General features: G+C 53.6%; 1 long non-coding RNA gene across 1 annotated transcript; it reads right to left on the reverse strand.

The window, feature by feature from the left end:
- Positions 1 to 7,031: 7,031 nt before the first annotated feature.
- LOC141740325 (uncharacterized) lies at positions 7,032 to 20,062 on the reverse strand. Its single transcript, XR_012585968.1, has 4 exons — positions 19,548 to 20,062; positions 12,684 to 12,769; positions 11,511 to 11,689; positions 7,032 to 10,176 (listed from the first exon to the last, which is right to left on the reverse strand). It is a non-coding gene; the product is annotated as an uncharacterized LOC141740325 (long non-coding RNA).
- Positions 20,063 to 24,377: the final 4,315 nt, after the last annotated feature.

The raw sequence follows: 24,377 nt of genomic DNA on the forward strand, positions 1-24,377 counted from the left end.
CACCGCGGGGCCCACTCAGCGCGGCGGGGCGGGACGGCGCGGCGGGGGGGCGGGGACGGGGACGGGGACGCGTCGCCCCGGCGCTGTGGGGTGTGTAGTGTGACACCCACCCCACCCCCCGCCAACACGGGTGGAAGGGGGGAGCCCACCGCCTCCGGCCCCACCGCCTCCGGGCATCGCCCGCGGCGGGAGCGGGCGCTGGGGCAGCGGGAGTGCGGCAGATGGAAGGCCCGGTACCGAGAACCCCGGGGCCGGGGAAGCCTCGCAGACCTTTGCCCCGGCGGGTTGACTTGCCCGGGATCGGTCTGTGGCTGCCCAGGGTGTCAGCGCAAGCCCGAAGGCTGGGAGGAGATGGGTGGGAAACCTGGGGAGACCCCTGCAAGGGGTGGGGGTGCTGCTTTACCGTGAGGGTGGCGAGGCACTGGAACAGGTTGCCCAGGGAAGCTGTGGCTGCCCCATCCCTGGAGGTGTTCAAGGCCAGGCTGGATGGGCCTTTGAGCAGCCTGGTCTAGTGGGAGGTGTCCCTGCCCAGGGCAGGGGGGTTGGAACTAGAAGATCTTTAAGGTCCCTTCCAACCCGAACCATTCTATGATTCCATGCTGGTTCACACGCTGGACCCTCCTCAAGGGGTGGGTGCGGGTGCCACAAAGCAGATTGCACCCTAAAGGTGCCCGACCCTGGTGGGGACCTTTCTTCACGGGTTTGCAAACACTGCGTGCTTAGACCATGCTGGGTTTTGTCCATCAGCCACCAGCTTCCCCAGGACAGGGAAAAAACCATGCCCAGAGCTGGCCACGATGGCCAGTGCCACCCAGCGTGGTGGCTGTCCTCCAGGCACATGCCCTCTGCGTGCCTCCTGGCCTGGCCATGACCTCCTATGGTGGGACAGAAGAAATGGGTGGTGTATTATTCAAGGTGCCCGTTTGCACCGGAGGGGGTTAGCTACCTGGAAGTGATTTGGGTGCCCCAGTACCTTGAAATGAAACGGGAGGGGTGGGAAGGGACTCCCTTCACATGGGAAGGGACCAGCTATTAGGCTGAACCATCCAGCCCCCTGCCATCTCCTTGCAGCCTGTCGTAGATGCTCTGGGCACCTGTCTGATTGCATTTCCATGGCCAGACCTTCTCGTAGGGCATCAGTTGGGGCTGCTTTCAGCGGTGTCCCTGGGACGCCACTACCATCAGCTGCCACCGCATCGTCACCCCTCGCGCAGAGAACAAGCCGTGCTATTGAGGCCGGGCTGGGGATAGGTCCTGCCCGCAGCCTGGTACATCTCGACACAACGGCAAGGAGAATAAGTGACTGTTTCATGCAGGCTGATGTGATGGAAGAAGAGAAAAAATATGCTAATGGAGAAACGTTTCGGTTCTAATTATGATAATACGGCTTCTGCAGAGGGACCTGAAATAGGCACAAGCGCTTCTATTCTCAGCGCTCATGAGAACTTGGAGACTTTTTTGGGTTGTCTACAGGCTGCAGGCAAACCGGGCAGGGCAGGGCTCCCCACCACATGGACTGGGAAGACCTGTGAACACAAAGGATGGCTGTAGGCAGAGAGCGGTCCAACATTCAGCCCTCCAGGTAAAGGTACAAAGGTTTGGGATCCAGCCCTGCCCCTCACCAAGAACCATCTCAAACTGAAATGCTCCGAAGCAGGAATGCGGGGTCTGAACAGCACTGATGTCCCAAGCCCCGCGGGTTCCCATGATGTCCCCATGGTGGCAGCTGGCGACCCTGCCCGACCACCCTGCCCAGCTACCCTGCTTTGCTGTGAGCATCCCGGGGAGCCGGAGGAGTTCTCTCATGCCTGCCGCACGTGGGAGACGCAGGGCTGGGCTCTCCCGAGCTCTTTTAGTGAAGCACCGAGGACTTCATTATTTGCTGGGGCAGGGACTGGCACACACTGCCCCAGCCGCGCACCCCAGGGCACAGGGAGGTGGGCTCACTCTTACCATCTCCACCCAAATGAATAATTGAGTGTCTGCTTCAGCGCGGAACAATGAGGGCAGAGCGAGGGACGCGTGTGGGGAAACGCACGGCGTGGGGTCAAACCCCGTGCAGGCGGAGCTGGGACGTGAACCTGGGTGTCCTCTGCCACCGCGGTGCAGATGTGCTTCGGGGATGGCTCCCTCTGCTCCTTCCCCAGCTGCGTTTCAGGTCTGCAGCCAGATGTCTGAAACCCTCGCTTCCCCTCTGCTCACCGACACCTAGGTGGCTCAAAGCTGGTTCACCCCCACAGCGCTCCTCCCAAGTATCCACGGTCTCCAGTTGGTCTATTCTTGGGTCTTTCTCCCTGCTTTTTGAGACATCACGCCTATACCTCCCACCATGGTGTTTCCTCCGGAGTCTTGCACTACGTCGCTGATCCAGGCCACTATATTAAAGTATAATTTGCTTTGACCCCATTATCAAAGGAGTTGTCCCTAACTACTAGTTCTCCCAACTCCTGCCCAGAAGCAGCATCCAGCTCAAATCCAGAGGTCTGTGTACCCTGTTGTTAAAACAACCAAAGTGTTGGCGATTATCCATGGTTGTCCTCACCGCTAGAAAGTTTTTCTTGGGTTCAATTTGAAAATCCCGTGCTCCAGCTCGAGTTTTTCAGTTCCTAGTTATTTTTGCATCCACAAGTCTTTGGCTGTTGGTGAAGAAGCTGTTGTTTAGCCCTGGAACAGCTCCAAATCTTTCCACTGGATGTATTAGTTATCCTAAATTCATAACCATCGCTGGGGTATTTTTAGCTCTCCACAGCAGTCGTCAAACAAACCCTGCCGCAAGGTCTGCAGGACTCCCTGCGGTGCCTCGCAGCCCTGCTCCTTCTGAAGCACCAGGCTCAGTTGTGGAGACATGACCACGAAATCCTACCTGGGAAGCCAGCTGGGACTGCGACCAAGCGCCTCGTCCCATCCCCAGGCCGCCGCTGAGCACGCAGACAGGCATGGCTTTTGTTTCCTTACAGGAGAGCCCTCAGTTCTGCCTGGGCTCAGTGGTGCGTTTCGTTCCTGAGCGCCTGAGGAGGTGGGGAGGTGTTTGCCACCCTCGCTCCCACCACGGGACACTTACTGCTACAGAAATACACCGAAAAGCTGGTAGGAGTGAGAGCAGAAGAGTCCTTTGCTCCAGATTTGGCTGCTGCCTGCACTATGGACACGACGCTGCATTGTCTACCAGCCGGCCTGATCCTCTAAGCGGCCCCACATCCACACTCGATCCCTTCGGAGGCTCTGGAAGCAGCCTCCCCTTTTTTATAAAAGCAGGAATCGGTCTGTCTGGCCTCCCCTTGGCTCCCTGGCGGTCCCTCCCGGCCTGTGCACCTTGCCAAGCACTCGCTGGTCTGGGTTTAATAAGCAGCAGCTCCGCTCCAGCCATGGAAACTGGAGGTGGATGCTGCAGCGGAGCACGGTGGGACTGCGGGGAGGTGGCGGCGAGAGCTTCTGGGTCGTTCCTCTCCCTCCTCGCCCATGTTGCTGCGGCGGCATGGCTGAGGTTTGGATTAGAAACTGCACCATGCCACAGCTGTGCCTGCTTCTGGTGCAGGGTAAGCCCTTTTTCAAGCCAACTTTGGAAAATATCGCCTGAATGTGAAATATGAACCTGCAGGAGACCCTCAATCAGTGGGCTGGCAGCCAGACACCAGGAGGCCAGCCCAGTTCCCGGAGGGCACTAAACCCCTGTGTCTCAGCATCTGGGCCTTGCCCTGGGTGTTTGTGAAATAACACTTTTCCAGGAGCACTCACAGTGTCCACCCCTTAGATCCCTATTCCACTGCTTCCCCATCCCCATGGCTCTGCTCCGTGAGATGCCCTGAGTGCTGGCAGGAGCAGTGCTAGCTGGGCAGTCATGGGGTGGGAGGGAGGAGCGTCCCTCCGGAGGTTTGCAGAGCTCCCCAAAGCCTCTGTCATTCCCCAGCGAGATGTTCACCACCATCCTCACAGCCTCTAGGCAGCTGGTAGCCACTTAGCCAAGGAGGTGCACCCACCCAGCCTGTCTTTCTGGTGGAAAAAACGCAGTTGCATTGCTGCTGAAGATGAGGATTGTGTTTCTCTAGGAGAGAGACACCCCAGAGTCAAGGATGGGTTTTGGTGGAAGCCAGGATCCTCAGGTGGCTCCCAGTTTGGGGATCTCTCGTGAGCTAGACGAAAGTGCTGATACAGCACACGTGAACTTTGGAGGTGAGGCCACAATAGTCGGCAGTAGCATCCTGTGACTTGGAACCCGTGACATGAGACATGAACCCAAGATGTGAACCCAAGACATGAACCCAAGCCCCTTCCTTCCGAGACAGGAGTGACAGCTGCACAGGAGGAGAATTGCTGCTGGTCAGCTGGGGTGTCATGCAGAACCTGGGGATGGCCATCTTCCTCCTAAGTCAGAGAAGGGGTGGATATCTCACGAGCAGAGCAGGCAGACCCTGAGGACAAGATGAAATTCAGTGGCCCCAAGGGCAAAATAGTGTACCTGGAGACACTGTGAAGCTCAGGAGAATTCCTGCACAGGAAGGGACTGCATTTCTCACTGGCCTCATCAAGAACTTCATATTGTTGCAGCACCTTCTCCCTTCCTGGCCATAACAGGGCTCCCACTGGGCAAGTCCCTCTGAAATCTGGTGGCAGGTTGCTCCAGGCTGTTTCAAAGCATGATGACACAAGCTTTGGAATGGGGCAAGGTCAAGTATCCATGTGGTTCATCAGCTCCTCCATCCCTCCTTGGGGATGTCTTAAGCAGAACTTAAATTTGTTCTGGCGGAGAATTTACTTGAACAGACCTATCTCCGCAGAGGGAGAGTTGTGAAGTTACACCGCCTCCCGTGGCTCAGCCGGCAGTTAATCAGTGTTAACCAGCTGATTTCAGACCCCTGGACACATTCTCTGGGGACAAGGCTTCACACCAAAGAGACATGCCAACCAGTAACTTCAGCTTCTCAGTTGCATGAAGCCACGCTGTGAGCAGTTTCTGCTCTTCACAGCGTTCAGGAGTCCCTGATTAATCACTCTGTGTGTGTCTGTCTTGTTGGCGCTTGGAAAATATTTCACATTCTACTCTTAATTTTCTTCCAGAACTTTGCGTTGTTTCAGTTCAGAACGATGCTTGGCAGGAGGAAAGAAGAAACAGGTGACTGTCTGGCAGAGGGATGTGACAGACGGGCTGAGAACCATCTAGCCAGGATGGCTTGAGATACCAGAGCTGTGCACCTCAGCCTGTGCCAGAAGTTGACGTTCTCCCTGCCATGGCGGCAGGGAAGGAGATGCATCGTTGTCCCAGCTGCTCCTGGTCTCGGGCCAGCACATGCCATGGTCCCCCAAGGCTTGGGCTGTTTGAAAGTTTCCACCCAGCTTTACCAGCCATTGGAGAGCTGCAGGGCTGTAGGACCAGCTCTCCGTAGTCTCGGCGTCAGCCTGAGGTCACTCAGGAAGGGCAGCTGGTAGACTGAGCGTGGCTGCATCCATCTCAACCTAAGCTGCGGGCTGCGATGCTGCTGCTCCTGGAAAGCTGTGTCACTGCGCCAGAGCAGGCTTGCAACAGGAAAAGCCAGCCTAAGGGCAAAGCCGGGAACACAAGCTAATTTGGGAACACAATGGTTATGCTAATCAAAACACCTTCCAGAGGAGAAGGGAAGGAAATTACCTAATCCTTTGCCCTGCAATGTGGCCTCCCAGTGCCCAGTCCGCAGGAGCAGGGCTATATAACAGCTTGGAAGAAAGGGCACTCCCATCTGGGCAAGGAGAAAAGCATAGGGAGCTCTTTTCCTCTGGGCCCACTTCATCCATATTGGATGCAGGAGAGCCCCTCTCTTCCCATCCACGAGCTGGCTTTAGGTCCGGATAACTTTATGCCTCTCTCGAAAGTCTGGCTGGTCACAAACTCATGTGACTCCAGGAGCTGGAGCTTAACAAGAAAATTCTTCAGGATTTACAAAATCGGATGAGATGGGTTGCAGTGATTCAGGGATGTGAAGCTTGTCTTGCTCCACCACCATCAGATTGCGATGGGGCGATCACTGGTGATATCAAGGGAACTCTCCTCACTCTCCATGTATAACCTTAGCAGGGTTCATGCTCGTTGCCTGACTCAGTGTCTGGAAATTGTAATTCAACTGAAAACAGCCCAGGAAGGACCTCCTAACATGCCAGGAACAAACACAGCTCCCAGCTTTGAGAAATCCCAGGACATGGCCCCAGATGGAAAATTTAAGGTATTCTGGGGATGCTAGCTCTACAGAGCATACGAGGACACGAATGCACTTGGAGGATTAAATAAAAAGCCACAAAGTGCCCCTGGCTTAAAAGAAACATACCTTTTCCGGGGACAGGCTTCTCTGGTTGAAGCTCTCCCATGCTCACGAGCCTCCTCTGCCTATTGCCACCACACCTCAGACGTGAAACTGCTGCAACCCCTTTCCTCCCCTGGTTGAAGCATCCTTTGAGGTACCTTTTGCCTGGTGCAACCTGAATAAAGCCCAGGGCTAGGTGGAGACAGCCCGTCTCTTTGGCTCTGCACATGAGATAGCGTGTCCCCACTGGTACTGCGTGCGGATGGCAACAGCAGTTGGGGACAGAGGCGGACGGGTGACTGTCCGGCTGGTGACACCAAGAAATCGCAGGCATGGCCTGGAGGCCAAAGGGAAGAGGGAGCTCAAAGCGTGGCAGCCATCACTCTGCCACACAAGCTCCTCGTCTCTCCGGGCTCATTTTGTCAGGAACCAATGGGGGAAACATGTGAACCGTGTCCATGGTCAGAGGTTTAGATGCACCCGGAGGGACTGCAAAATCTTGGCACAAGAGCCAGGAAGGGAAGGCAAAGACATGAAGGAGTTTCTTCTGCTCCACAGCACAATCAAAACTGCAGATGGAGATAAGACCTTCCGCCTGGACGCTCGCCTCTGGACAGGTAATTTGTTTTTACATATTTATTTATAACCGCCACGTCGCCCCGGCACACAGCAATTATCACGCATGAGTCTCGCTCACCTCAGGTTCTGCCCGGTGATGAGAAGCAGGAAAAGCAAAGGGCACCTTTCTAAAGCCATGCTCCTGGGCTGCTCGGTGGCACTGAAGTTCAACCCCACAGCGAAAAAATCTCCCCCTGGCTTTGTGTCGGGTCTTTACGGACATGCTGCTAATGGCACCTTCCAGTGTACGATGCCAAGGTGCTACAAAGCACTTTGGATCCGAAGGCAGTACCATCAGCCCCACTTTTCAGGAGGAGAACCGCAAGCAGACGGAGGATGCAGCTGCTTCTATGTCTCTCCCAGGTCAGCGGTGGAGGCATCTCCCAGGTCTTAGACGAATGTGCTGACTCCCCAGCGAGTACAGCCTCATCCCACCATTCATGTCTGTCCATCCACAGTGGTTCCTCTCAAAAAAATCATGGCGTGTTTTTGTAGAGGAGAAAAATTCCTGTTTTCCCCCTCACACACACCCTCCAAATTTTAAGGGGCTTTCTATGGAAAAAAAAAATTAACTTGCAATTTTTTCGTCTCTGATTTTCTCCTGTTTGAATGTTTCTCCAGCCAACGGACACCAAAGGGACACTCGTGGCGTGTAGAACTGATGTGTGAGTCAGCAGTGCGAGGGGAGATGGGAAGTCAGTGGATGCCCTTTTTGGAGGAAAGACCATGGGAGGCAGGTGTCCCAGGTCCCTCTCCTCCAGCACAGGACACAAGTGCTCTATCAGCTCCCATGACGCAGAAAGGGCCGTGGCCGGACCCCTCTTGGCCCAGGGCAGCCTGGTCAGTACAGACAGGTGTGCAGATGTGCTGTGGGTGCAGGAGCCAGGTTGTACCTGAGGCTGGATGAGCCTGGGAGAGGTCCTCTGTGGCACCCAGCCACCCTTTCTGCCCCTGCCATCCCTCTCATCTGTGTGAGGGGATAGAAGTCTTCACCCTCCGAGCTCAACACCACCTGAGTTTACCTTCCACACCACTGCATATTCCTCTGCTCCTCTGCACTGGCAAAAAGCCGACAACCCCTCCACCTGCATTTTGCTAAATCTCTTTATTTCCATGTCACTTGAAGCCCCCTCCCTTCCACACGCTCCTTATGATGAATTTGGATTTAGGATGATGAGAGGGCTGGAGCACCTCTCCTGTGAAGACAGGCTGAGAGAGTTGTGGTTGTTCAGCCTGAAGAAGAGAAGGCTCTGGGGAGACCTTATAGCGGCCTTCCAGTACCTAAAGGGCGCCTACAAGAAAGCTGGAAAGGGACTTTTTACAGGGCATGTAGTGACAGGACGAGGGGTAATGGCTTCAAACTGGAAGAGGGGAGATTTAGATTGGATATCAGGATGAAATTCTTTACTGTGAGGGTGGTGAGGCACTGGAACAGGTTGCCCGGGGCAGTTGTGGCTGCCCCATCCCTGGAAGTGTTCAAGGCCAGGCTGGATGGGGCTTTGAGCAGCCTGGTCTAGTGGGAGGTGTCCCAGCCCGTGGCAGGGGGGTTGGAACTAGATGATCTTTAAGGTCCCTTCCAACCCGAACCATTGTACTGGGCACCAGCATTCAACACCTAGACACTATTGCAAGGGGGGCTTTGCAAAGGGCCGGCAGCACCTCTCTGTCTCTGCTGGGAAAACCTTGCTTTAGACGTCCTGGGATCTGCCACATCAGCACTGAAATGTGTCAGAAGGTCTCGACACCAGATACACCTGGGGATGGTTATGCACCCAGAGGAGCTGAACCGGTGTAAAGGGAGGGCTCTGAATGTACTGACTCTGTAACGGGACCAGTGAAGTACATCCTGAGTAGAAGAAGAAGACGAAGACGAAGAAGACGACGAAGAAGATGAAGATGACGAAGATGATGGAGAAGGAGGAGAAGGAGGAGAAGGAGGAGAAGGAGAAGGAGAAGGAGAAGGAGAAGGAGAAAAGAAAATTTTAAAAAAGATAAATAATTTTTTAATCAGCTTTCCCTGAAAAAAATATAGCAGGAAACCTCAGCCTTGGGGAGAGGTTAAATCTGTGGGTGAGGTGGCACTGGATAATGCCAAGGTAAATCCTAACTCAGAATTACTCTTCTTAGGGCAGAGCTGTGTACCTGCACGCCACCGTCCCAGAACACGCTGTGCTTGCTGCCTGCAAAATACACTTTGTACTCAGGAGCCTCTTAGCAAAGCAGCGATTTTTATATTAGCAAATCAAAAAAAAAAAAAAAAAAAAAAAAGACCTCTCTGAGTACGTATACAATTACACCCAGGTGCCAGGCTGACATTTCAGCCAGGTGAGGGGCTTGAACCAACATGTGGGTCAGCAATCCCGGACCTCGCTGCAGCAGCAGAGGCTTATGGCTGGTGCTTGGGTGTCAAAACATTGGGAGTTTGGGGCTTGGGGAAGTTTTCAGGTCCGCGGGGGGGAGCTGGGAGCTGTGGGAGAAATTCAAAGTCCTGTTTCAGGTTTGCCAGAGGTATCTCACTTGTCCTCACACCCCAAGACAACAGGCTGGTACTGAATTAACACGCCAGGGTGGCTGCTTGTGCCAGCCTCTGTGATAGCGGGGTTGAACTCTGGAAGGGGGAAGGCATCCCAAAATCCTAAAATGCCCCGCTGGGCTTTGCCCTGTGTCTCCAAGGGCTGCTTGCAAAACACCTCTCCCCTTGGACGCACCATCGCTCATCCCCTGCTGTGTGCCTGGCTCGCCTCCTCACACTTTTAAGTTCCTCGGCTATTCCTGCAGCACCTGACACACCAGTGACTTCCACCTGGCCTGACATCTCAGTGCCATCGCCTTGTCCACCAGGGGTGCTGAGACGAAAACTCCTCTGGAGGAGGAAGCAGGTCCTCAGCTCTCCCGGCGCGGCCACCGGCGCTTGAGAGCCGTCGCCTGCAGTTTGCACTAAAAGAGGACTTTTGGCCAGCGATCGCCTTGGCAAAGGGCGGCGTTATCCGGTGTTTGACAAGGGCCTTAAAAATAAAACTATAGCGAGAAGGGGTTGAATAGGAGGGAGCTGGGGAATAAGGTCACCGCGACACCGGTCGGTTTGAAGCGCTCTGACACAGCGGAGCCGTCCCCTGGGCAATGAATGGCCTTTGGCGTGCCGGGGGGAGCCGACGGCTCGCGGATCCTGCAGCCGCAGCGCGGATCCCACCCAGCCAGCAGAAGCGGGTCCCGTTTCCGCTGCTGGGGGCGGCGAGTCTCCTGAAGTTAATGAATCTCTTCATATGTCATCGTTAACCTGTGGGAATCGCTTAGAAAGAACAACACGTTGTAAACCCCAAGTGTTAAGATGTGACATAAACGCCAAGATGATCTTTTTAAAAAAAAAAAAGAACATGGAATCCCTTCAAATAATACGTTTTTGGGTCTTTCTGACTCAGCGGCACATGCTTAAAACTTAACGGAGGGCAGGGTGTCACGCTCTCCGGACCTTTTCCCGGCTGTCTGGGTTAGAAATGAACACACAGGCGTGTTCTGACAGCAGCTGTAATTCCACGTGTCCGGGTGCTGCTGGAAGGGCAGATTCAAGCAGAGCTTCCCAGCAGCAGCCGAACGGCAAGAGGTCCCAGCAGCACGGCAGAAGAGGACGGGGCGAACATTCGCTGCCAGAAAGCAGTGGTTTGTCCCCTGCTCTATATAGATATATATATATATGTAGCAAGCTGTACTTTGACTCTGTGTACTCAAGGGAAACATTTGCCTCAGGAGTGGCAATGTAAAGCTCGTCTGCATCGCTACCTCTGCTCCTAATGGTGTACTAGCTCATCAACCTTTGAAATGCAAACCACCGCGCTCACACACGAACGCCTTCTCCAGAAAATAAATGTCATATGCCAAAGGGCTGTCCCTCACGCAGGAGTCGAAGCCGGCTTGGAGGGCTCAGAAGTGCTCAAGGAGGAGCAGGGGGCTGGTTTAAAAGCTGCGCTTTTTTTCCATCCGGTTCCCACAATTGAAGGACTAGCTTGACTCCTGGATGAGCGGCATTTTCCTAAAAGAGTCCGATTTCCATCCAGACATAAAAAACTGCTAAGAGATACCTGTCAACCGGCCCTAGTTCAAGTGGAAGACCAAGGTACGCAAGTCTGTAGATATTACTGAGGGCACCTTGTTCCAAAGGGCAGACCAAAAGCTTTGGGATTAAATGCCCTTTGGTAGCAATTCAGGCAGGATCGTCAAAGCCTTGCTCAACCACCAGCACCTGCTCCCCTGGGTGAGAGGATGGAGATGACACAACCACCCACCTCCTGGGAGATGCAGTGGGATGGACTGTCTCCACTGATGGCTCTCCATCGCCTGCTGGGGCTCCAAGGAGGAGGACCCACGGGCAACGCAGCGGCTCAGCCGTGCTCCTCCCCAGCCTCTGCTCTCCAAACCACCCCCGCACTTTGGGTTCCTCTATTCTTAAATGTCAGGCCACGTTGTTCTTCAGAAGGTGCTAAACACTTACAACCAGGGCTTTTACTAGAAAATTTTCTGCATTTACTAGTGTTATGGTAGTACAAGAAAAAGGAGGGAAGGGCTTGTAGTACACAGACGGTGCAAACTCAGATCCTTGTTGCTCATCGAACGGCTTTTCACCCTTACCTGATCAAAAAGCTGTCAGTCCAAGCAGGTAACAGACAGGTCTCCAAGCCCGCACAGCCGCTGCAAACCACCGTACCAAGCTGTACACAAGGTCACAGGAGGGGCCCAACATGAATTCCCCACCTCCCAGCCCAAAGGGCAGGTGTGTGACCGCAAGGCTGCGCTTCCTCCCCAGTCACCTAGAAAAAACACACTGTCACCCCAAAATTTATCTGCATCACCCTGCGGTAATTCAAATAAATCCTAGCCGAGCCAACCAGAACGTTTGATGTATCCACGCCCGTCTATTAATTGAGTGGATTGATGAAGCTGCCTTCATTAATCCAGTTAATTAAATGTTCTGCCCTACTCATGCCGCTGCTTGGGAACAAGGAGTTTTGTGCTCCGGCGTTCCCGTCTTCCCGGGAGAAAGGCTGCCCGTTATGCGGGGAGGGGCAAGGCTCACGTGGAGATCAAGGGGCAATTACAGGCACAGGCAGCGCCGGGGAGGCTCCGGCTGGTACCGAGCCTGACTGCTACCAAGCCATAAACAGGTAATAAACTCAGAACAAACGTGTCTTCTGGGGAGCCCGTGCCTTCGCGGAAGAGCGTCTGAGGCTCAAAAGTAATAATAAAATAAATAAATAAATAATAATAATGACGTCTGACACTCCTGAATCTTCTCTAGCTGCTCCAAACGGTTTGCAAGAGGCAAGCTCATAGTGAATCTTGTGATATTTTAAGAGTCACATGGTGACAGGCGGAGAAGGGGACACCCAGGGACGCGCACGGTCAATTTTGAGAAGGCAACGCCGCTGCTGTAACCAGCAACTGCCGGGAACTTTTTGCAATCAAACGGCGGGAGTTAAAGAAAAAAGCAGCCTGGCAGTAAATATACTTAGCAAATTCAAACAGTGAACGAGTTCCAGGAAATTGAGATAACCCCGTAGGCACAAAGATCCCGATCCAAAGCCCACGGAAGTCAGTGGAAAAGAAAATCACATTAGCTTTTAGAAGGCTTTGGATGAAGCCCAAGGAAAGTCAAATAAGCGATCCTGTCTCAGTGACTCCGTAATTCTTCCCAATTAAATAGCCACCCAAATCTCACACACCTTCCCTGGCAGCTCCTCAGCTTGGCCCCCACACTGGGAGGTTCCACCGAGGGTTACCTACACATACATTTTTTTTACTCACTATCAGCTACTGCTCTCCTGGCAGCTCTCCGGTGCATCTGCGGCTTTGTCATGAGACGGAGCATTTGGCGTTTCTCCTCGAGCCTCCTGTAGTTACAAGGATATTTGAAGATTTCAAAAGGCAGCAAACTGAAACTGAGCAGCACCGAAAGCGACAAATTTCCACGTCACCTCACAGCGCTCAAACCCAGGGTGTGGGATCCACGGGTCACCCAGCGGGGACCGGCATCCCACGGCATGAAGAGTGCACAGGACAGGAGCAGCCAGTCACTTGCCAGGCTGAAGAAGACCCATCAACCTGCACATGGAGTGGAAGCCGCCAGCCTCCCGCAAAGCAAAGATGGGCCCAGAGGCATCTGGGAGAGGCAGCAAAAGCCAGCTCTTCGTAGACCCAACTGAGCCCCGGTTACACGCTCTGCCAACCGGCTTTGCCTCGTGCTTGCTGGGAAGAGCATCGCATGCAAGCTGGCCACCATCCAGAGGTCCACAATCCAGCAGGCAAAGGAGAAGACCCAACATCTCCCCTCTTCCAAAAACATTTAACCCATCCACCACTTTTTAAGCCCGCTGGCCCTGACTCAACCCCGTCGAATGCCAGCGGTTGATGATGGTGAATCATTTCACATCATCCACCCTCCAAGACAACAACGTGGCCGTTGAGTCAGATCCTGAGCTGAGGTGGAAGCCCGGTGCCCCATCCACGTCTGCAGAGCTGCACCCCTCACTGCGCTGGATCCGGCCCTCTCTGTCAGGGGCAGAGAGCTTCAGCCCATCCCAAAATGCTGCATCTCTCGTCTCGTCTTGCCTGTTGCTAGCAGGCAGATATCAGCTCCTCCAAATACGAGCTGTTCATCTTTAGGGGTGATCTTACTGTCAGATTTTCCCCAGACGCGTGGCGAATGAGGTTCAGCTGAGGGCTCAGCCACCCCCTCTAATCAACCTGCAAAGCAGGAATTCGGGTCTGTCGGTGGAAACTCTCCTTTTGCCAGTTTCGCTGATCCAACCCTACATCGCCGGCAATTTGCTCCGCTGAACCTGGTCTCTGGGTGGCACGCACCAGCCGGCGTGCGCTGTGCACGGTGCAGAAACACCTCCGCTGGAGCAACTGCCTCTAGCAAAATTGAAATGATCTGAAAAAGTAGGAATAACTCACAACCCCCTCCTCCTCCCAGAATACTCCCAGTTGATAAACACAGGAATTTCTGTGACCCCCTGCCCTGTCTCGGAGGTGCGATCTCAGCTCCTGCTCACCGGTACGGACAGTGTGGGTTGTGCCGCGCTCTCCTTCCACGGGCTCAGGCAATGCTGGCATGGCCAGACCTTAGGGAGGTTCACCATCAGCTGGATGTACCGCAGATTCCCGAGATGCTCACCATAAGGTCATTGGGTTTTTCTTTTTTCTCCCTTCTCCTCACAAAGCCCTTCATTTGTTTCAAATGCAAAATCCAAAGAGAGAGAAAGTAAAATCTCTCTCTTAAAGAGGACAGCCTCAATTTTTCCCAGGAGCGAGCAATCCAGTATCTCTCACTGCTTTTGGGGGGTCTGGTGCAATACCCTGGTTTAAGCAGGATCCTTGTTTTGGCTGTGGGGTTTTTGTTTTGTTTTGTTTTTTGTTTTTTTTTCTTTGCTCCCTTTAACTGCGATTGTCTGGATATAAAAAACCAGCAGCTACACCGCGCCTGCTCCAGCGACCACTGACATCAACGGCGAATCGCTCCTGCCTTCAGTGGGCTTTGAATCAGATCCTAAAAATGCAGCCCAGCCCATCCACATCAGCAATACCGCAGGCAGAAATGAGTTCAAGCATCCTAGAAACCCTGAGAGACGGTGGTGGTGGTGTGGGGGGGAAAAACCCCAAGGTGACATCTAGGAAAAGAAATGTGCCGCAAGCCAGCAGCTGTGTTAGAGCCTGGGAGGGGATCATGGGGAGCGGCTGCCGGGGGTGGGGGTCGCTTGGAACCGCCACCGTGGAGTTAGAGGGACGATCGCCCTGTTAGCAGGAGCGTTATCCCACTCCAGCCGGGCCACTCAGTTTCTCACTCGTGCTGACAAGTTTTACTGTCCCGGGGCTGTCAGGGCAAAAGCCAAGCAACCGTTTTCGAACAGAAAGACCCTTGTCAAAGAGGAAAGCGTCTTCCTCAGAACGGGGTATGTTTATACGAGAAAATACAGAGATTTTGTTTCTAAGCGCTCCCTTCCCACCCCCCCCACCCCCCCCCCCGGCCCCGAATTTACACCATTAAAATGAATTGGAGAAAAAAATAAGACTGCTGGGTTTTTTTAATTACAATATTTATCAAAGAGCGGCTTTCATGATGCTGGAAAGGAAATCAAGTTGAAACTTTGGAAAACTTTTCCTGGAAACAACTCCCTTTTTTTTAGCATGGCTTCAGTATGGTTTCTTAAGGCCATAAAACTTAAGCACGAGTTGCATACGCTCATCATTCTCCCCTCTTTTAGCATTTTAACCCACTGAGCCCTTCCAAACAGATTTGATAGAGGGTGAGAGCTTCTAAAGATAGTAAGTTCCCATGAATTTTCTGAGGACAGGAGAGAGCTGGAGAAGAAGCTCCTACGAAGCCCTCCCTCCCCAGCGGAGAGGCTGGAGCACGAGCTGAACCATCATTAGACACCAGAGAAGCCATCACAAGGCGCAGAACCATAGACCATCGGACTGGCACGACCGTTTGGGATGGGTCCTTGTTGCAAGGGAACTGAGCCTGGAGGGGTTCCGTGGATTATTTGCTGGAAGCAACTGGGAAGCAGCTCGGCTGAAAGGGCACCCCGTCTGGGGTTGCGCTGCCTTGCCACCCACGAGACCCGTGGCCAGCATCTGCTTGTGGGCAAGGGAAAAAGTTATGGCTGGATGACACAGACTGCTCCAAGGCAGAGATGTTTCAGGTTTTCCATGCCTACCATCCGCTCTCCAGAGGTCACATCCTTGGTGAATGAGGCAGGCAGTGGGTTGTGACCCGCGTGCTTCCCACCCACCATGCTGGCAACAGTGTGGCCCCAGAGCCGACACCAAAAATCAGCCCTGTTCAGGATTACTGTCGGTAGTGCGATGCACCCCACTGCTGTGGCATGACCTCTGCGGACATCTGACAAGGGACGGATCAAGTCCTGTTCTCTGCCCCCTGGAAGGGTCTGGGCTTAGGCCAGGTCTTTGTGTGACAGCATGAAGGTCTAGGCTGGGTTGTGCTGATGATGCAGACTCGGCCCTTGACTCTAGAGGAACATCCCTTCATCACGGTCCTCCCCAGGTGGCACACAGGAAAACCACAGAGCGGGTCAGAAGCACACGCTTGCACCTCACAGCAGAGCCGGTCTCTTCCTGCTTGCCCGCATTTGCCCATCCTGGAAACTATCACTTGGCAGGGAAAGCCCCGGCAGATGCACTGCCCCGGGTGGGGGCAGCCACTCTTGACTGTTTAATGTGGAAAGGATGTGGGTTACAGCTGTTTCAAGGGGACAATCCCTACTGCAAATGCACATGCCTCTTTCCCCAGTATCTTTCCCCCACTACGGTTTACTTCTCACCAAATCAAAGACAGCAGATCAGGTCTTCCTTAGTCTGGCCAGGTCCGCTTTGCAGAAGATGGTGGTTACGTGAAACTCCTCTGTGCCATCCTTCACCCCAGCACTCCAAGGGTAAGCCTGAAGGGCACAGCGCTGGCTTTCTTCTCATTTGAGCGCCTCTGGGGTGGTTTCTTTCTTCTTCCTTTACTGAGGTGCAGTATGATCTGGCATTCGTCAACGCTGATCTTCCTACTGACTTCTCCATTCACAAGTGGAATTTGTGACTCTGCCAGGGAGGGTCGGGACACGCATGTCCGAGGGCCATCAGCGTTACGGGGGCATCTCCCATCCTGCCCAGTCCCAGAGTTAGAGATGCCCAGCTTTTGCTAGAGGAAGGGCTGGAAGGATTCATTTCCCAAGCTCTCCCTTGGGGTTTTTGTCCAAGGATTAGAGGCACGCTGGTCAAGGCACAGAGCTAGCCTAATACTCTGGCCAAAGCAAAGCGACTTCTCCTGATGTTTGATAGAGGCAAATTAAGTCCCAGCTACATTGATGCAGACAGAACCAAGCAGAGAAACGCAAGACACCCACCTAGAACTAAAGAAACTGTCCCAGAAGAAAGAGAGGACAGATGGACACCTGGTCAGAGCAGCCACTCCCAGGCTTGGGTCAGTATTGCCTAGTCAAAGACAACTCTCCATCAACGTAGACGGGTGTCAGAAAGGCTGCTGTGAGCCTCCCATCTCAGCAATGGCACAGATCAGGTGCATGCCAGAACTTAACTTCTCTGGAGGCCAAGACCAAAGGACCCCATCCCCTTTTCCCCTGAAGAAGTTTACTACAACTGCTCGCCAGAAGAGCTGAGCATGGCATCTCCTCCAGCTTTTTGGGCTCATATTTGCTATTGTAACCAGCAGCTTAGATTTACAGGTTTTCAGCTTTGACTCTCCCTGTATCGGCATGGAAGAGTCTTGGGCTCCATCTGTGTGAAGATGGGGACCTGTGCAGCGCGCTTCTCATTGAGTGAAAGCTTCAGTACTCTGCAGCACATGATCCCAGTGAGTGCAAATGTCCTGCAGAGAAGGGAATGCTGTCACCTACAGTCTCAAAAGCATTTAAAAAGAAAAGCAAAAGAAGCCATCCCCTCACCAAAGCAACCTGACCCCAGAAGGTTAAAGCAACCCATACCTTGGGAAGTGAGTGGCCAGGATTCAAGTCTCAAGCCTGGCTCCATCAGGCCAGGCTTTTGAGCTCTTGCATTTATAAGCAAGAGCTGTAATCACCACTCTCTCAGCTCTCTCTGGTCAGAAATCCCATCCTTCATCAAATCAGACCTTGCATTCCCAGGAGAAGTTTGGCAACCAGCTAAAGCATCCACACACAAGAGTAAGGTTTTCCTGCAAAGCCTCTACATGCCTCCCCTTCCACTGAGGGCCGGATGGAAAGTCTAACGGGAGAGGGAAGGAAGAATACCGTGCAGTTTCCAAGGCTGGCTTTCTGAGCACATTCCTGCTTGAGGAAAAAGCTCCTTGCAGCGTTTCAGGGAGCCACACCAGTAGCTGTGGAAAGGCCTTGGGCCCAACCACCTGCAGCTACCTCTCTGCCTCTCTGTAAGCCGACCTGCTGTTGCTCATCCGCCAGATCACCAGAGGAAGGCCTGGTCTGTTCTATTTTCTTATCACAGAATCGTAGGGTTGGAGGGGACCTCTGGAGATCATCTAGTCCAACCCCCCTGCCAGAGCAGGGTCACCCAGAGCAGGCTGGACAGGAACGCGTCCAGGTGGGTTCTGAATGTCTCCAGAGAAGGAGACTCCACCACCTCTCTGGGCAGCCTGTGCCAGCGCTCTGCCACCCTTACAGTTTTTCTCATGTTGAGATGGAATTTCCCGTGTTCCAGTTTGTGCCCGTTGCCCCTTGTCCTGGCGCTGGGCACCACTGAGAAGAGTTTGACCCATCCTCTTGACATCCGCCCTTTAGATATTGATAAGCATTGATGAGATCCCCTCTCAGTCTTCTCCAGGCTAAACAGACCCAGGTCTCTCTATAGTCATTTCTTCTTTCCCACAGCGTGTTGAAGTGTCAGGAGGTTTCTCCTATATACAAAATAATGCTTTTCCCCCTATCCTTGGGCAGCTCAACACCTAAGAATAATCCTTTTATAGGAGCCCAGTGGTTTAAATTACGTCATGTCTGTTCTGATTGTCATTAATAATATTGGATTAGCTGCTCTGCAGCCAGACATGTAACAAGGGAGAGGTCCCATTGTGCCCGCTGCTGTCCAGGTGCGCGGGCCTTCACATTTTTCTCCTTGGGAAGCTGACCTGAACCAAGGACCTGTCCCGCAGCAGCTGAAAACTGCTGTTAGTAACCTGGGAAGCAGCAGAGGTCGCGTCCCCTCCAGCCCTGGCCAGGGAGGTTTGCTTCCTCCGGCAGATGAGTTGTTATGGCTGAAGCTGCCGATCTTCAGACCGAGCACAGGCTTCCTTCACACCCCTGCTCCTTCCGGCGATGTCGGGAGAGAATTGAGTAAATAGCACAAGATACGTCCCAGTGTGATCATCCTGGGAGAAGAGCAGTGTAGGAGCGCGCTGGAGACTGAATCACCACAGGAAGGTAGGCTCGTTTATTTTTCCAGCACAGACCACGCGATCTCGACATCTCCTGGGGCTTTCCCGGCCAGCCTGGAAGGTCTCCATGCTGACGTGTGTTAGCCAGCACACGCTCTCGGGTTCAACGCAGGGCAGCGTCTCATTGGGGTGTATTAACACGCGCCTGTCCCTCGGACGCTGCAGGCTCGTCTGGCTCCCACAGGCATCAGGGTACCCAACAGCAGCCGTGCCGGCTCCGGGAGCCTCCGCTGCTTGGGCAGCATCAGTCAGTGTCTTTGGTGATGATTTTCCCAAGAGATTTTAGAGGTTCATGCTAGGGGTGAAAAACACCACCTCCTTCCCGCACGGACAGCTTGGGCCGGCTCCTGCTGCCTCCACCGTGACAGCCAGAGCGGGACGGCTGTAACCGGGGCGGCCTCGGGATGCAGGAGGGGGCGCAATGACTCGTGGGGCCCAAATCTCGTCCACCTTTTCCAGCCACAATTTGCCTCTCCCTGCCCGACTCCGGCAGTGCTTTTGGTAGTGAATTTACCGAGCCATCCCGTGCTGCCTGGTTTCCTGCAGCCATAGGCAGCACATCCCCGGCCACCCGCCACCGCTCACCCAGTCCCTGACTGGGAACGGATCCAGCTTAAAGAAAATAGTCAATGCTTGGGAGAGGGAAGGAGCAGGGATTACTTTTGGAGGCAGGACCTGCCCCAGGTCATGGGACTGCAGTGGCATTGCTCCCAACCCACCTGCAGCGACGGGAGAGACGGTCTGGGTCGAGGGGAGGGGAAGGGATGTGGTGATGCCAAGTGCGTGGTGAGTACGTGCGTGTCCTGCCGTGGCCTCCAGCTTCGCACCCCGCCGCCAGCCACAGGCTGCTCCAGAGATTCCTCTTCCCCAGGGCTCTGCTTAACTCATGCGCTCACAATTTCCTATTGGGAAAAAAAAAAAAAAAAGAAGAGAGAGAGAGGGAGATGTAAAGTAGGTCTGAGGGAAACATCCTCTCCTCCTCGCTGACTAGCCAAGAAGAGCTGGCAATAAAAGGCCGGTCCTGCCTGCTCCCCGGTGCTCCGAATATTTGCCTTTCCTACACGTGGAGACTTTTGGCTGGCAGGGCGGTATTTGGAAAGGCTGAACTTACAGCCTTTCCCAGCTTTCCAGAGGGGAAAACGCTTCGCCCGCCCCTGCCATCAGCGTGTGCCTGCACCCCCATCTGTGTGGGGTCAGACTTGCACATAGTCCTTCTTTGCAGCTAGAAGTACTTACCCAAACATCTCTCTAAACACCACCAAGTTCATTTTTATCTCAGCTTTCAGCTCACAAGCTGACACAATACCAGAAACTGCGATATTAGTCCTGAAAGTGAAGCCCCACACCGTGCGTCCTGAAAGAAAACGGCTTTGGAACCGAATGAGAGCAGCACTGACCTGCAGATGTGGCAGGAGATAACAGCGCACGGCTTGGGATCAGCAGAGACCCCACCACGCTGGAGGAGCATTCCTGCCCCAGCCCGGCCACACCGCTCAGCCCGTACCACAAAGGTACCACAAAGGTACTCCTCCAGGCAGGAGACCTGAGGGGAATGGCAACGCAGCCATAAGGTACAAGATTTTGGGATGTCGCAGAGACATATTCATCCAACTGCTACCTCTGCAGCCAATCTGCATTACACCGACAGCACTGCCCAGTGGTTTTGGGGGGCAAGAGAAGAAAGCAACACCCTACATGATGGAGAACAGGAAGATGAAGCAAGTGCTGATGGTGGATCACCAAGATGGCGAGTGGCCCTGCTCCTCACAAATGCCGCCTGCCGGCAGCCCCGGGTGATCAGCACGTTGACATGGACATCTCTAAAAGCACAGGTTAAACATCCATCACGCAGATGGATGAACGCTGTTCAGACTTTAAAACCAAAAAAGATCGAGGGCCACACAGAGGACGCAAGAGTGAGAGTAACCCCCCCACCAGTGATGTTTCTGCACAGCTCTGTCTCCAAAGGGATGCAAGTACCGACAAGTAAGTTAAGACATTATCTCTTAGGGATTTTTAGCCACTTGAATAAAAGAGCATGGCATTTGAATCAGCACATTGCAACCAGAACCAGCACTGATAACCCGTTCTGCTGGACACAACAAGCACACATAGCAGAGACAGCGACCAAGCTGGAAGTCAAAACAGACATAGTGATGGAAGGGGCATGCAGGGAAATGGAGGTGAAGTGCCTCTGAGTGAACCTAGTGGCACAGAGAGGTTCCCTGGGCCCAAATCAGCACACCCAGCTTCCCTGGGAGGCTGCATCCCAACCACCTCAGGCTGCAGAAGGACAGACCCGCTGTTGGTGCCAGCTGTGCGAAAACCATGACACTAATCCCGCTGTGGAACATCCCGGGACCAGGCATTTCTCCTGTCCCAGTACATCACACCCTGGAAGGCAGAGCCCGCCGGAGTCAGGCTGCTGGCCAGGTGGCTCCAAAGCACACCGGGGACCGCCGCAGCCTGCGGTGCGACATGCCGACAGGCTGAAACCCACTCCACCATCTCCCCATGGGACGCATGATGCTCCTGTAGCAGCATGGCCACATCTGGAAGAAATTCGGGTGAGCTTGGTGACTGCGGACACAGGTCCACAGCCCCTCCCAGTGCATCTGGGGAACAATAGCCCAAGGCTGCCTCTTTTGAAACACAAAGGTTTCCAGGCTGCTGGAGGAAGGGAAGCAGAGGGGGAAGACTATGTTACTCCCCCAGACCTCCACATCCCACAGGGTAAAGGGACTCAACTGTCCCCATCTAGGCAGTGGCCCTGAGGGGCATCCTCACTCCAAGCTGGGGCTCGGGTCTCTACAGGCATTTGAGTGTGAATTCACCCTTGGGCTCCTTTCTCCTGGGCTCGAAACCAACCCTGGGCTTCCCAATGGAGAATGACCGAGAACTAGGGAAGATTCCCATTTGACCTGCTTGATTCATGCCACCACATTGTCCCCCTATGGTGGACCACCACGAAGCAAAAAGATGCAGAACTGATGTTTTAGCAGCCGCACCGGTCTTCAGAAGCTGGTGCAGTCTGACCTCCTCACGGTGACCATGTATCAGGGCAGGGGTCTCCCAAATGCCCGATCTTTCACGGCGGTCACTGGCAGAGCCGAGATTTCTGGAGTCGCTTTTGGAGATATTTGTTTCCCTGCCTGCCGTCCTTCTCCTGTCTTTCGTGGTCGGAGATAGCTGATCCCTCAGCCCAGTGTGGTCTGGAGGATGCTAAGTTCACATCGACCTTTATCAGATAGAAGTTGCTGTGAGTGACTCCCAATGGGCTACAGTCTGTAACCCACAGGAACCACCGAAATCTGCTAGCAGGACTAGAAAAGGTGATTTTTACATCCAACTCACTTTTTGCATATGTTTTCATGAAAATCATTACTTTGTAGAGAGTTTCAAGTAGGTTTTGATGGGAAAAGAAAATTCCCCAAACCCGTTTTGGCTAATGCTCCAAAAGCAGGTGGATTCAAAATATACTGCAACAGTGACTTAGAGGATATGTGGTCTGATGCTCACTATTTTCCACAGAGAGACCTCATCTCCCAGGATGAGGTCCTGTGAGCGACTTCATGGCAGTGTTGCACCTTCTCTGGACATAAAAGCAAAGCACCTCATGGAAGACGTGGTCACCCAGAGGAATTCAGCCACCTGGAAAGATGGGGAGAAGACGACACCTACCATGTAACTCCTGAAAGGCATGAAAAGTTTGTCTCAAAAATAGTTTTGTAAATCTTCTGGTAGGATTCTAGTGCTAGCCAGGGAGATACCTTCAGTTGATGGCAGCAGCTTCCCTCAGGAAGAAACATGTTTCTCCCCCCTGCCCAGGAAGGGCAGACTGATGTCAGGCCGCAGCCCGCAGCTTAAGACGGGGAGTAAGAAAGGGAGAAGAGCTGCATTTTCAACTACAGAGAAAACACTTGTCTGTGGCCCGTACGTTGCTGTGTCAAATTGTGTCATTTAAGCCACTGCCCAAAATAAAGGTCCTGTCGCAGGTTCTCCAGATTCACGTCCAGCCTGTGCCCAGCACGGATGCTTGTTCATGTGGGTATACCACAAAACACTGCAGCGCATCGCTGCCCATTTCTCTGCCCAGTTGCTACATTAAACATAAGCCCTAGGAGAAAGATACCCCCCCTCCAGGGCTGGGAAGGGTATTTATATGAAAGCAGCACCTCAACAGCAGGGCACAAAACCCACTGAATTCTGGTCAACTCTGCCAGAAGTCTTGACTACCGCAGATTGGTAGCCTTGTTTCTGGTATTCCCACGAGGAACTGTCAACATAGAGCAAGAGCCTTCATATAATCACACAGCCAGCCCAAATCCTGGCCTCTGCCCATAGTCCCTGACAGCCCAGTTATAGCAGTTTGCCTTTCTGGAAAGGGGAAACGGGAATTGAAACAAGAACCGCGTCACTGCCCGTGGCCGCAGCCATCACCGGCTGCTGAGCTCGTTCCCCTTCCGTACTACAAAGGAACAGGCAAGCCCAGAGTGGCCAAGAAAGATGTGACCGGGTTCAAACAAGCCTGCAAGCGAGCAGGCAATCAGCAAGGCCACCCTGCCAGAGGGCTGGGGCACCCTGCCCAGGAGCAAAAGCAAGCCAGGCTGGGGAAAGGAGTCCTGAGCTAGGAAGAGGTCTAGGATAAGGGGAAGCTTCCTCAGGAACACAGAAAAAAAAAATATTAACGGGAAATAGTCTGGTTAGCGGTGCAGCATTTAGCTAGTGAAAAGCACAGGAATGGTTCTGCCTAAATATCTATAAGCAGCAGGGAATATTGCCATAATTAGTAAGAATTGCAGGTTACGCTTGGTAAACACAAAAGGGAGCAGGCACACTCACACTGAGAATCAGTCAACTCCAAAGAGAAACCGCTGTTGAGAAAAGCCTGTCCTGTACCTCACCGCTACCTGTGCGTAGCGGGGCCGTATCCCCAGGGTGTGAAAGTCTGGAGCTCGGCTTCTAAAAGCACAAAAATCTGCGTGGTGAGAAGACACCTTTCAGGAGATAGGATGCCTTTTTCCTAGGCGCCAATGACAGGACCTTTACGGTAACAGCTCTGTCCCACTTACCCCAAATTCTCCCTCAGGGGCAAGCAAGACACCCGAAGGCAGCATAGGTGTTCACCCGCCCATAAAGCATCATGAGAGGGTTTGTGCTTTTGTTGCACTGAACTGCCAAAGAGGACTTTGGCTACCAGGTTCCACCAGTAAGGAGAGTCTGCCCTCTGCTTGCCTGGAGAAAGAGGGGGTCCCCCGCAAGGATAAATCACTGCTCCCCACTGATGGGAAGAGCAGCAGTGATTTCCACCAGCTGGCAACAGGGGTGGCCGAGACCGGATCACATCGGTGCGGAGGTTCCCCTACCACCACCCTTGCTCAGGAAAAACTTTCTGGAAAAAAGAATGCTGCTGAAAGCCTCGCCGAGAGCCTGGGGCAGGGGTGCGTTTTACCAGGGCCTGTTGCCGCGTACGGCTGGAATTAAACCCTCCGAGAGGAACATCGCCCGCAAGGAGCTCGCGCGTCCTGTCCTTCTCGCATGCCCATGCT

The sequence above is a fragment of the Larus michahellis genome, chromosome 3, assembly GCF_964199755.1.
Source record: "Larus michahellis chromosome 3, bLarMic1.1, whole genome shotgun sequence".
In the NCBI taxonomy this organism is placed as follows: Eukaryota; Metazoa; Chordata; class Aves; order Charadriiformes; family Laridae; genus Larus; species Larus michahellis.